Genomic DNA, 14,366 nt, shown 5'->3' with positions numbered 1-14,366 from the left:
TCAAAGCTTCAGGTTGAGTTCTGAGCTCTGGGGCTTTGCAGGGCCTCCCTCCATGGCCTGGGTTGTGTTGTGAGGCTGTTGACCTGTCTGTTTCTTCAATGGGCTGTGAGCAGCCCGAGGACAGGGGCTCCACATTTGTGGAATCACACATGAAGTGGAGTCTGCTGTAGCTGGACAGAGAGGGGCAGTTGAAAATTATGGGCCATAGTCCTTGGTATACCTTCTGTTTGCTTTCATCAAACTTTTTCAGTAAACACGCCTTCTTCCCTCTGACTACCAAGACCCAGCGAGACCTGCTGCCCAGGTCACAATTCCTTCTGGGGCCTTCTCTCCCTTTGTTAACATTTACTCATCCAGACCTTTCTGCCAGGGCCATCTGGGTCTTCCAAAGTGGCATTTAAATAAATAAATAAATAAATAAATAAATGAGTCATTGCTAACGTGTAAATGATTGTCATTGGGATGCATTTGAAATTTTGTATTTTAAAGAAACTAACAGGTATTATTAAGCTCTGCTATATGTGCCTCACATTGTTAGTGTCACGTAAGGTTAAGGCAGAAGTTCCTGCATTCAAGAGTCATACTGGAAGACAAGATTTAAATACATAAAATCCCATTTTAAAACGACCCAAAGAGACTAGTAGGTAATAAAATGCATTTCAAGTGGCTTATAAAGGTCATATAATGACACTGTGTTTCATCATCTGTGGAGGACTTGATAAGGTTATTCCTGAGGTTTCTTTATTTGTTCCAAATAAATCACCAAGTAGATCTTTCAAATTTTATAATAATAAAGTAACATGATATTGGTACTCACTATGTGCCAGGCACCATTGCTGGCAACTCCTTCAATCCTTACAAGAGTACCATGAGGTGGCCATTATTCATTTCCCATTTGGCAGGTGGGGGGAACTTAGGCATTGAGAGGTTAAATAATTGCCCACGGCACAGAGTTTTGTGGTGGAGCTGGCAGTTGAATCCAAGGCATGAGGACCTTGAGTGTGAACATAATGGCTATGCCATGCATGGCGTCTCTCTACACAGACCTAAACTTGCATTTTCCCATACTTTTCAGATGGCACTTCCTTACTTTTTAAATGGGAACACCATGTATTATTCTTGGAATGCCTATTCTATTTTCCATTACCCCACAAACTTGGCCCTCTTTGTTCAAACCTGTACAACCTGCAACCAAGTTTCTAACATTTTCTTGGCTATCTCTTCTCTAGGGATTTGGTTGAGTGGAATCTATAAATTTCATTCAGATTTGAGCCCAAAGTCCTGCCTCATCCACTACACCACATTTCTTCTTTTTCTCAAAATTTATCAGGTTAAATCTTCAACCTTTTGTATTTTTCTTTTCTACCTTTCTTAGTTTCGATTCCACAGCCTCCCTGGGAGGATTTCCATGCTAAAGGGCTTCACTGAAACTTTGATTTCTTCTGTGGCTGCTCACACTCCACCAGAGTCTCTCGAGATACTGCTGGGGGTGAGGTGGAACTGAGGGATGAGGAAAGGAGTGAGACTAGGGACAGCTGTACCACAATGAATTCCAATGCACGGCAAAGAAGAATCAGCACTGACAGCTACTGAGGTTTCAAGGAGGGAGTGACATCTGAGCTGGTAATAGAGGACTTCTGAGGACTTTGGTGGGTGGAGGAGGAAGAAGTGGCACCCCAAGCTGAGGGAGGGGAGATGAATCTGGAGTCTCTGTCCTCCTCAGACCAGCCATCCCCGATCTCTTCCCTGGAGCAAACTACCTCTGGTTTTTCAGGTACTGACAAAGCCCAGAAAAAAAAAGTAAATCAAATGTTTTACTTGAAATCTCCTCGCTCTGGGTTGCAGCTGAGTAATGCGTTCCATTTCATACATCACACCCAATTCTCTACTGAAATTCCAATTATTTTTCGCCCACTCAAGAAGGCATGTCAGAATGCAAGTTTAATATTCCCCAAGACGTGACCTCAAATGGGTCTGATTTATTTAAAAGCAGCAATCATCTGAAAAGCTCAGTCTTTTAACAGTTACCAGGAGTGAATCAGTGCATGACACAATGCAGAGGTGATTGCCACACAGCAGTGAGATAACTGGGAGGTGGCAGGCAGAGGAAGGAGTGGATTAACTCCAAGAAACTGGTGGCTCCTTAAAAAATTGTTTAACTTTTTGCCATGAACAGTTTCCAGATGATACCTAATGAGTGTTTGCTAGGGGTGTTGGATTACCTTTAATTTCTGTTCTTCCATTATTCTGGAGGAGTCTGATATTGGTTTGGGGGTGGGGGGTAGGGCATGTAAGAACCACACCTTTGTCCCAAAACAAGGTGGAAAACAGTGAATCACACACCTAGCAAAAGATCAGAGATGGTATTTTTTTTAGTATTAAAAAATGTATTAGAATGGTTCAAATATGGTTGTAATAGTGTCAAGGTGGAAATGCTATGATTTCCTGAGTGCTAGTGTATATTTCCTCATGACTCAGAATTTTTTTTTTATACAGCAGGTTCTTATTAGTCATCCATTTTTTACACATCAGTGTATACATGTCAATCCCAATTTCCCAATTCATCACATCACAACCCCCACCCCCTGCTGCTTTCCCCCCTTGGTGTCCGTACGTTCGTTCTCTATATCTGTGTCTCAATTGCTTCCCTGCAAACCATTTCATCTGTACCATTTTTCTGGGTTCCACATATATGCGTTAATATACAGTATTTCTTTTTCTCTTTCTGACTTACTTCACTCTGTATGACAGTCTCTAGATCCATCCACGTCTCTACAAATGACCCAATTTCATTCCTTTTTATGGCTGAGTAATATTCCATTGTATATATCTACCACATCTTCTTTATCCAGTCATCTGTCGATGGGCATTTAGGTTGCTTCCATGAGCTGGCTATTGTAAATAGTGCTGCAATGAATATTGGAGTGCATGTATCTTTTTGAATTATGGTTTTCTCAGGGTATATGCCCAGTAGTGGGATTGCTGGGTCATATGATAGTTCTATTTTTAGTTTTTTAAGGAACCTCCATACTGTTCTCCATAGTGGCTGTATCAATTTACATTCCCACCAACAGTGCAAGGGGGTTCCCTTTCCTCCACACCCTCTCCAGCATTTGTTGTTTGTAGATTTTCTGATGATGCCCATTGTAACTGGTGTGAGGTGATACCTCATTGTAGTTTTGATTTGCATTTCTCTAATAATTAGTGATGTTGAGCAGCTTTTCATGTGCTTCTTGGCCATCTGTATGTCTTCTTTGGAGAAATGTCTACTTAGGTCTTCTGCCCATTTTTGGATTGAGTTGTTTGTTTTTTTAATATTGAGCTGTATGAGCTGTTTATATATTTTGGAGATCAATACTTTGTCCGTTGATTCGTTTGCAAATATTTTCCCCCATTCTGAGGGTTGTCTTTTCATTTTGTTTATGGTTTCCTTTGCTGTGCAAAAGCTTTTAAGTTTCATTAGGTCCCATTTGTTTATTTTTGTTTTTATTTCCATTACTCTAGGAGGTGGATCAAAAAAGATGTTGCTGTGACGTATGTCAAAGAGTGTTCTTCTTCCTATGTTTTCCTCTAAGAGTTTTATAGTGTCCAGTCTTACATTTAGGTCTCAAATCCATTTTGAGTTTATTTTTGTGTATGGTGTTAGGGAGTGTTTTAATTTCATTCTTTTACATGTAGCTGTCCAGTTTTCCCAACACCACTTATTGAAGAGACTGTCTTTTCTCCATTGTATATCCTTGCCTCCTTTGTCAGACTAGTTGACCATAGGTGCGTGGGTTTATCTCTGGGCTTTCTATCTTGTTCCGTTGATCTATATTTCTGTCTTCATGCCAGTACCATATTGTCTTCATTACTGTAGCTTTGTAGTATAGTATGAAGTCAGGGAGTCTGATTCCTCTAGCTCTGCTTTTTTCCCTCAAGACCGCTTTGCCTATTCAGAGTCTTTTGTGTCTCCATACAAATTATAAGATTTTTTGTCCTAGTTCTGTAAAAAATGCCATTGGTAATTTGATAGGGATTGCATTGAATCTGTAGATTGCTTTGGGTAGTATAGTCATTTTCACAATATTGATTCTTCCAATCCAAGAACATGGTATATCTCTCCATCTGTTGGTATCATCTTTAATTTCTTTCATCAGTGTCTTAGAGTTTTCTGCATAGAGGTCTTTTGTCTCCCTGGGTAGGTTTATTCTTAGGTATCTTATTCTTTTTGTTGCAATGGTAAATGGGAGTCTTTCCTTAATTTCTCTTTCAGATTTTTCATCATTAGTATATAGGAATGCAAGAGATTTCTGTGCATTAATTTTGTATCCTGCTACTTTACCAAATTCATTGATTAGCTCTAGTAGTTTTCTGGTGGCATCCTTAGGATTCTCTATGTATAGTATCATGTCATCTGCAAACAGTGACAGTTTTACTTCTTCTTTTCCAATTTGTATTCCTTTTATTTCTTTTTTTCTCTGATTGCTGTGGCTAGGACTTCCAAAACTATGTTGAATAATAGTGGTGAGAGTGGACACCCTTATCTTGTTCCTGATCTTAGAGGAAATGCTTTCAGTTTTTCACCATTGAGAATGATTTTTTCTGTGGGTTTGTCGTATATGGCCTTTATTATGTTGAGGTAGGTTCCCTCTATGACCACTTTCTGGCGAGTTTTTATCATAAATGGGTGTTGAATTTTGTCAAAAGCTTTTTCTGCATCTATTGAGATGATCATATGGTTTTTCTTCTTCAATTTGTTAATATGGTGTATCACATTGATTGATTTGTGTATATTGAAGAATCCTTGCATCCCTGGGATAAATCCCACTTGATCATGGTGTATGATCCTTTTAATATGTTGTTGGATTCTGTTTGCTAGTATTCTGTTGAGGATTTTTGCATCTATATTCATCAGTCATATTGGTCTGTAATTTTCTTTTTTTGTAGTATCTTTGTCTGGTTTTGGTATCAGGGTGATGGTGGCCTCATAGAATGAGTTTGGGAGTGTTCCTTCCTCTGCAATTGGAAGAGTTTGAGAAGGATGGGTGTTAGCTCTTCTCTTAATGTTTGATAGAACTCACCTGTGAAGCCATCTGATCCTGGACTTTTCTTTGCTGGAAGATTTTTTTTTTTTTTTTTTTGTGGTATGCGGGCCTCCCACTGCTGTGGCCTCTCCCGTTGCGGAGCACAGGCCCCGGATGCACAGGCTCAGCAGCCATGGCTCACGGGCCCAGCCACTCCGCAGCATGCGGGATCCTCCCGGACCGGGGCATGAACCCGTGTCCCCTGCATCGGCAGGCGGACTCTCAACCACTGCGCCACCAGGGGAGCCCTTGTTGGAAGATTTTTAATCACAGTTTCAATTTCATTACTTGCAATTGGTCTGTTAATATTTTCTATTTCTTCCTGGTTCAGTCTTGGAAGGTTATACCTTTCTAAGAATTTGTCCATTTCTTAAATGTTGTCCATTTTATTGGCATAAAGTTGCTTGTAGTAGTGTCTTAGGATGCTTTGTATTTCTGCAGTGTCTGTTGTAACTTCTCCTTTTTCATTTCTAATTTTATTGATTTGAGTCCTCTCCCTCTTTTTCTTGATGAGTCTGGCTAATGGTTTATCAATTTTGTGTATCTTCTCAAAGAACCAGGTTTAGTTTTATTGATCTTTGCTATTGTTTTCTTTGTTTCTATTTCATTTATTTCTGCTCTGATCTTTATGACTTCTTCTTTCCTTCTGCTAACTTTGGGTTTTGTTTGTTCTTCTTTCTCTAGTTCCTTTAGGTGTAAGGTTATATTGTTTGAGATTTTTCCTATTTCTTGAGGTAGGCTTGTATAGCTATAAACTTCCCTCTTAGAACTGCTTTTGCTGCATCCCATAGGTTTTGGATTGTCGTATTTTCATTCTCATTTTTCTCTAGGTATTTTTTGATTTCCTCTTTGATTTCTTCAGCAATCTCTTGGTTATTTAGTAATGTATTGTTTAGCCTCCATGTGTTTGTGTTTTTTACGTTTTTTTCCCTGTAATTCATTTCTAATCTCATAGTGTTGTGGTCAGAAAAGACACTGGATAGGACTTCAATTTTCTTAAATTTACTGAGGCTTGATTTGTGACCCAATATGTGAGCTATCCTGGAGAATGTTCTGTGCGCACTTGAGAAGAAAGTGTAATCTGCTGTTTTTGGATGGAATGTCCTATAAATATCAGTTAAATCTATCTGGTCTATTGTGTCATTTAAAGCTTGTGTTTCCTTATTTATTTTCATTTTAGACGATCTGTGCATTGGTGTAAGTGAGGTGTTAAAGTCCCCCAGTTATTGTGTTACTGTCGATTTCCTCTTTTAGAGCTGTTAGCAGTTGCCTTATGTATTGAGGTGCTTCTATGTTGGGTGCATATATATTTATAATTGTTATATCTTCTTCTTGGATTGATCCCCTGATCATTATGTAATGTCCTTCCTTGTCTCTTGTAACATTCTTTATTTTAAAGTCTATTTTATCTGATATGAGTATTGCTACTCCAGCTTTCTTTTGATTTCCATTTGCATGGAATATCTTTTTCCATCCCCTCAGTTTCAGTCTGTATGTGTCCCTAGGTCTGAAGTGGGTCTCTTGTAGACAGCATATATATGGGTCTTGTTTTTGTATCCATTAAGCAAGCCTGTGTCTTTTGGTTGGAGCTTTTAATCCATTCACGTTTAAGGTAATTATCGATATGTATGTTCCTATTACCATTTTCTTAATTGTTTTGGGTTTGTTTTTGTAGGTCCTTTTCTTCTCTTGTTTTTCCCACTTAGAGAAGTTTCTTTAGCATTTGTTGTAGAACTGGTTTGTTGTAGAGCTAGTGCTGAATTCTCTTAGCTTTTGCTTGTCTGGAAAGCTTTTGATTTCTCCATCGAATCTGAACGAGATCATTGCTGGGTAGAGTAATCTTGGTTGTAGGGTCTTCCCTTTCATCACTTTAAGTATATCATGCCACTCCCTTCTGACTGGTAGAGTTTCTGCTGAGAAATCAGCTGTTAACCTTATGGGAGTTCCATTGTATGTTATTTTTCGTTTTTCCCTTGCTGTTTTCAATAATTTTTCTTTGTCTTTAATTTTTGCCAATTTGATTACTATGTGTCTTGGCATGTTTCTCCTTGGGTTTATCCTGTATGGGACCTGCTGCGCTTCCTGGACTTGGGTGGCTATTTCCTTTCCCATGTTAGAGAAGTTTTCAACTATAATCTCTTCACATATTTTCTCGGGTCCTTCCTCTTTCTCCTTCTGGGACCTCTATAATGCAAATGTTGTTGCATTTAATGTTGTCCCAGAGGTCTCTTAGGCTGTCTTCATTTCTTTTCATTCTGTTTTCTTTATTCTGTTCTGCAGCAGTGAATTCCACCATTATGTCTTCCAGGTCACTTATCTTCTGCCTCAGTTATTCTGCTATTGATCCCTTCTAGTGTATTTTTCATTTCAGTTATTGTATTGTTCATCTCTGTTTGTTTGTTCTTTAATTCTTCTACATCTTTGTTAAACATTTCTTGCATCTTCTCGTTCTTTGCCTCCAATCTTTTTCCAAGGTCCTGGATCATCTTCACTATCATTATTCTGAATTCTTTTTCTGGAATGTTGACTATCTCCACTTCATTTAGTTGTTTTTCTGGGGTTTTATCTTGTTCCTTCATCTGGTACATAGCCCTCTGGCTTTTCATCTTGTCTTTCTGTCAATGTGGTTTTTGTTCCACAGGCTGCAGGATTGTAGTTCTTCTTGCTTCTCATGACTCAGAATTTTGATCGCTCTCTCTTGCCTGTTTTAGCATGTAGATATCTATATTTCTCGTCCTATTAATTACTTAGACCTCCTTCACTGACTTCCATCCCCAACTTAAATATTTCTCTTTCATTCTGTCTCCCTTCTCAGCCTCTTTGTTTTGTTCGGTCCAGTTATGTTATTGTCCCTCACATGCTTTTGCTTGCTCTTTTCTGCTGTTTTTTTTTTTAAATACTAAAAGGGCCTAATATCAGAGATGGTACTTTCAAAGGCTAATATATGTGTTTCTCTTTTTATGATTAATAAAGACTATTACTGACAATTATTTAAAATGTTTCTAACAATTAAAAATAGTTGTTCTGGTTTAAAACCCATTTCAAAAAAGATAAAGGAATTATGAAAAGGTTGTAATTTTGGTTGGGGGGTAACAGTTGTAATTGTTTTCCCCAAAGTACTTTTCAACTGCTCTTGCACAAGGAAATGCTTTAAAGGATTTGATGGGGGTGTGTGAAACCTGGTCTCTGCAATCAGGACAAGCATCCAAGCTCCTGGCACGAGGCCCAGCTTAGATGATAAGGATTAGAAATATTCCTATTTGAGCTTGGTTCTACTTGAAGTAAGGGAGGATTTATGACGCCTAAACCAGGGGTTCCTCTCTCCTGGTTCCCTTCAAGACCTTGCTGGTGCGCCATCTACCCTCAGGAAGTATTCCTAATTTAAGTTTACATCCCTCTAAACACTTCTTTATTCTTTAAACCAGCACTTCTGCATGTCTTCAGTGTTTTACTTGTAAGCTTCTTTGTTCTTTCTTGAGAACCAGTCTCCTCTCTCCCTGTGAACTGATACATCCTGAAGGCAAAAGACACTTTTATTTCGGAGTGTTCTCACTTGACTACCCTTTCTCCCTCTCCACCCCTCTCCCCATCACTCCCCACCAGTGGAGGCCCGTACAGGAAAACCTCAGCTTCCTGGCATCAGTATCTGAGGTTTCAAATATTCACTAGGTAACTGGACAACCCCTGCTGATGGAGCTGGTCTAAGGGAATACTGACCTGAGAAAAATGCTTCTGATTTAAATGCAAATTCAGATTTAAAACCAACCAACCAACCCACCAACCCACCAACCCAGTGACAATTAGAGCTTATAATATTGTTAAAGAAAGGTGTTTAAAAGCAGACTGGTTTTCTCTATAACATGATAACACTTTGAGAGCCCTGAAAAAGGGAGAGGCCAGGTGAGAAACAGAAGCAGCTTCCTAAGGGAGGGGATGCTGAGGGCGCTCTCTGTTCTCAGATGGAGAGGGCATTGAGGGGTTCTCCCCTGAAAGCTCAAAGCTACTAGCACCCTGACACTTTCTGATTGCTATCTGGAAACTTCTAAACACAATAAATATTTACATAGCTCTTTTCAGTTTTAAAAGGGTTCTCACAGTCTTGGTTTCATTTGATCCTCATGAATGCCTTGCCAGGAATGAAGGACAGATTTTACAATCTGAGCCTTGGGAAAGGAAATCGAATCTCCTGAGTCCACTGAAATTAGAGGAGCCAGAATCTGAGCTGGCAGGTAAATGTTTATTGAATCGAACAAATTCAGAAATATATGAGTATGATAAGGTAAACAGGGTCTCTTCCTTTCAGAAGCTCATAATCTAGTTGGGAAGGAATGCCCCAAATTAACATAATTAAAATAATACTAGGATTAAATAAGGGAAGACCAGACACAAGATAGTAAGTTCATCCTTCATTGTGAAATGAAGCAAGAAAGTGCTATGATTTTAAGTGTACTTAAATAGCTTTCATCCCATGATTGAACTGAAATTCCCAAGTGTCCTCCATCCACCACCCTGCCTTCATCCTAAGTCTCTGCTTAATATTCTGAGTTTCATTCAGATTCCTTACAGCATCTACACAGTTTTCAGCTTTACACCTTAGCTCTGGAGATGTCTGGGCTTGTCACATCCTCTTCAGTTCCATATTTGCAGTGCAACTCTGGGCCCCCACACCCAATTATTAATTTATTTATTTACTTTTAGCCACAAGGAACATAAAAAAGGGAGTGGGGGTTATCTGTCTTCAAGTGTTCCAGAAAGTCCACCCTCACCTCCTGGAAGTGCTGAAGGGAGCAGATTTTAGAAAATGGTATAATGACTAATAAATCACACATGAAGAGAGACCTATAGGCACAGGGCATTTCAGGAAGGAAAACCAACCAGGCCAAGGACAGAGTGAGTGAGAAGACAAGGGGGAAGTCAGAACATGCCTATAGTCAGGACTGTGTCTCCACCTGACACAGAATAAACATGGTGTGATGATTATGTGCATACTAAGAGTAGGCATAACAGATCATTTAAAATTGGGATTTCCCCACATCTAGGAGGGCACTGGCCCATATCCACTGCTTTCCAGAAAACAGAAATTCCTCCCAAATACCTTTCTTCATCTGGGGATTCTGTAGGCTGTGGTCCAGTCTCTTTATTCATTCCTTATATCACACTGGGAAAAACAGATACTACACAGTGGAAACAAGTTAAATATCCATGAACCAATGACTGAATAAACCACATACAGTGGAACGTTATTCAGCCACAAAAAGGAACGAAGTGCTAATACATACTATAACATGGATGAACCTTAAAAACTATGCTAAGTGAAAGAAGCCAGACACATAATGTCTGATGCCATTCATATGAAATGTCCAGAACAGGCCAACTGGTAGAGATGTAAAGTAGATCAGTGGTTGCCAGGGGTGAGGGAGGCAGAAATGGGGAGCGACTGCTAATGGACATGGGGTTTCTTTCAAAGGTGATGAAAGTGTTCTGGATTAGTGGTGATGGTTGTATAACTCTGTCAGTATACCAAAAACCACTAAACCATACACTTTGGAAGGATGCAAAAAAAAAAAAAAAAAAAAAAAACAGGTGTACAATGTTAGAGTTTTAGTTATCAGGTTAATACAATTTAGTATTAACTAAATTGTATTAACCTGATATTTGCCTGCAAACATTAGAAACATCAAAAATAGAATAAGCATAACTAAAAAACTATTCATAAAACATGAAAAATGGCAAGGAAACAAAGACATAAAAATGAGGGAGGTGGAAGATAGTCAAATGAGTCCCAACATATACAAAATTGGTATTCCTAAGATGAGAATAGAACAAATGAAACAGAAAAAAAAAGTAAAGAAGTACTAGCCTGAAACTTTTCTGAATTAATCGTAAGAATAGTAACCGACATTTACTGAGCACTTACTATATACGTTGGGCATAGTTTGAAGAACTTGACATGCACGATCTCACTGAATGCTCATGATAATTGAATAATGTTAGGTAGTGTTATCATCCCCACTGTATTCATGAGAAAACTAAGGCACAGAGAGGGTTAGTAACTTGCTAAAGGAAATTCTGCAGTAAGTGGCATAACTGAAATAAAATAAAATGCGTACCTGCAGATTTAAAGGGTGTAATGTGTCCAGGAAAAACTGGTATAACTAAGTCATTCTGGTTAAGTGTACTGCACTTCATGGATAATGGAAAACCTACATGGGCAACAGACTGAAAAATCTGTTTCTCCCAAAGGGAAACATCAAGTGGCTTCAGATTGCTCCTAGCATCAACTCATGTCAGAAGGTCAGAAGGTTGAGCAGGGCCAACAAATCTTGAGCAAGTGTCCTCCAAGACTTTTGTCCTTTAAGTAGAAAATCTGAAACTATCGCCATTCATGCTTGAGCTTTGCTACCTGAGAGAAACTTACTCTGAATTCAGCAAATCTCAGGAAGGAGCTGGCTGGCCAGGCTTGAGTCCTGTGTGACCCAATTCCTATGGTCACAGTATGAGCTGCACTGACTGGCCCAGGTTGGGAAGAGACAGAGAGAAGCGCATAGTCATGAAATAATTGGGAGATGAACTTTGAGGGGTGTGCTGATTGATTGGATGTGGGAACTTTGTGGAGGACTTGGATTTCTGGCACAAGCATTTGGCTGGATGATGGAGCTACTCACTGAGAAGGGAAATACTGGGAGAGGAGCTGGGAGGAATACTGTGAGTTCAGTTTTGGACACTTGAATTAGAGCTATCTGTGAGGGGACCAAGTTAAGATATCAAGCACAGAGCTGGATATATGGGCCTGGAAGACGGAGGAGAAGGGACCTGGGGGGCTTATTTGGGTGTCTCTGACACAGAGTTGATAATGGAAGCCACGTGACTTCTGTGGGATTGTAAGCAACTTTTGGCAGGAAAGAGCTCTTTGCAGGAAAGAGCTCTCTGCGGGAGGCCCCTTTTGTCTTGACACTAATGTTAAACCTGGCATCCCCATGCTCTACTCATCTCTGGCCCTAGCACACCTTTCAAATCTTTTGATCACATAATACCTTGCCTAACATGTGGGTTCTTTCTGTAGATCAAAGAAGTAGAAGTGAAGAATAAGTAACCGATGACCAGATCTCTTCCCTAGCTTCCCCTTCAGTAACCTCGCCAACAAACTGTGTGAACAAGATAGCATCTAAAGAAAAATCACAAGAAGTCGACAAACATGCACACAGTGGGGAGTCGCCGATTCTGACCCCCTGTTTCAGTGGTTAACTGAGATTACTTCCTTTTTTCCCTTTAAAAACTTTCATGGCTGAGCAGAATCTTCAGAGATGGCTTTGGGGGGAAACTGAGTCCACCATCTCCCCAGATTGCCGGCACGCGGATTAAAAGTAACTTTCCTTTCTACCAACATTTGTCTCTGTTGAGTACTGATTTTTGAGCAGTAAGCAGCCAGACCTGAGTTTGGTAACAGGATCATCTAAAGAGAAAGTGTTGGGTACAGAATAAGAGGGAGGAGGAAGAAGCTAGTCAGGAAGGCTGAGAAGGAGTGGTCAGAGAGGGAGGAGGGCACCCAGGAGAGTGTGGTGGCATGGGAGTCAAGGGGGAAGAGTGTTGGAAGGAGAGGTGCACAGTCAGAGGTGCACAGATGAGTGGGTCAGAAGTTGCTAAGAGGTACAATAAGATAAAAGGAGAAAATGAATATGGCTGTTTCCTTATGGGTCAGAATTCTAAAATACATTCCAGGATAAAAGAACATGTGACAAATAGCAAATATACAAACTGACTTTTGTATCTATCTGACTTTGGACTAAAATCAGTACAAAAAATACTTGAAAAGGTTAGGAGGAGCCCATTAAATTATAAAAGAGTATCTAGCTTCTAAAATGAATCCAAAATAAGTATCATCTGAAAAATATATGTTGGAAAAAATATATTTGTGAAAATATCCAAGAAAACATCGAAAAACAAGATAATAGGGAAGACTTAAGATGGTGCTGGCAGGGTGCGAAGAAAAGGACCCTCCTGCTCGCTGGAGTCAAAGCAGTGACACCTTTCTGTAGGTCTCACATGCGTCAAAAGCCTTCAGCAGTGACTGCACCTTTTGACAGCCGTTTCAGGATTTTATCCTGAGGGAATAATTAGGGATATGCTCAGACATTTAGCTACAAGTAATTTCGTAAAAGTAAAAAGTTGGAAACCAAATGTACAAAAACAGGGACAATAATTATGGTACATTTGTATCATGGGAGATCACACAGTCATTAAAAATGCCATAGAGGTATATTTTCTGACATGGAAAAATGTTTACAATATATAAAGCAATAAAAGCTAATTATAATAGGATCTCAAATATGCATATATATGAACAGAACAAACATTATTTCTGGCTGCTGGCTTTACATATGGTTATTTTTAAATTTTGCTTATTTGTGATTTACTATTTTTCTGTAATGAATATATACTTCTTTTACAATAATTTTAAAAAGCCTGGTAATTTTGTAAAGGTGAAGGGAGAAAAGAGTTCACTAGAATTAAACTATAACTGATCATTAATAAATAAGCAAATCATAAAGTGCTAACATTTATCCTGAGTTAACCAGATTCAGTTTTTCTGCTGTCAGAGGCAATGAGGCCTAAAAATAGAAACTGCCTTGTGTTATACAAAATAAAGTTACAGTTCAGTCATACTTGACTTTGAACTGTGACATCTGTATCTGTTACATATATATGTGGGTATGGAGAAAATATTTGGAAAGATATCCACTAAATTTAAAAGTAGTTCCTTTCAGCAGGAAGGGATTAGTGGAGGTGGGACGATATTAACTTTTTCTTTACACACCTCTGTTGTTTGCTTTATTATAACAAGCATGCAAAAAGTCTAAGTACGTTTTAAAAAGTGGTTATAATTTTGAAAGTATTTAGAAACATGATACTATTTTATGATGATAAAATATCATAATGCAAAATATGCATACTATATGCTTATCACTATGTTCAGGTATCTGCAGGATAAGAATATTCCATGAAAATAGTTGTTCAAGTTCATTCATTCATTCCACAAATGTTTGTTGAGCACCTACTAAGGGCCAGGCACGTGGCCCTGCTCCAGGGACTTAGGATACAGCAAGGAATCAAACAGCCAAATATGCCTCCCCTCATGGAACTGACATTCTAGCGGGGAGAGACAGAAGGGAAACAGTAAGCATAATAAATATGTTGGGAGTTGGTAAGTGAGTGCTACTGAAAAAATTGAGCAGAGTAAAGGGAAACTGGCAGTGCTGTGGGTGAGGGGCAGGGTTTAAATAGGTTGGCCAGGGAAGGCCT

General features: G+C 39.2%; 1 long non-coding RNA gene across 2 annotated transcripts in view; it reads left to right on the top strand.

Annotated features, from left to right (window-relative positions):
* The window catches only part of LOC307052350, a 52,084-nt gene extending 39,634 nt beyond the window's left edge, over window positions 1–12,450 (top strand). For both annotated transcript variants that reach the window (XR_013810858.1, XR_013810859.1), the window contains exon 4: window positions 12,130–12,450. This is a non-coding gene — a long non-coding RNA (uncharacterized lncRNA). The remainder of the gene's footprint in view (window positions 1–12,129) is intronic.
* The last annotated feature ends 1,916 nt before the right edge of the window (window positions 12,451–14,366 follow it).

Source organism: Hyperoodon ampullatus (assembly GCF_949752795.1).
Source record: "Hyperoodon ampullatus genome assembly, chromosome: 4".
In the NCBI taxonomy this organism is placed as follows: Eukaryota; Metazoa; Chordata; class Mammalia; order Artiodactyla; family Ziphiidae; genus Hyperoodon; species Hyperoodon ampullatus.
The sequence above is the reverse complement of the archived record's forward strand: the minus strand, read 5'-3'. Positions and strand labels throughout refer to the sequence as shown.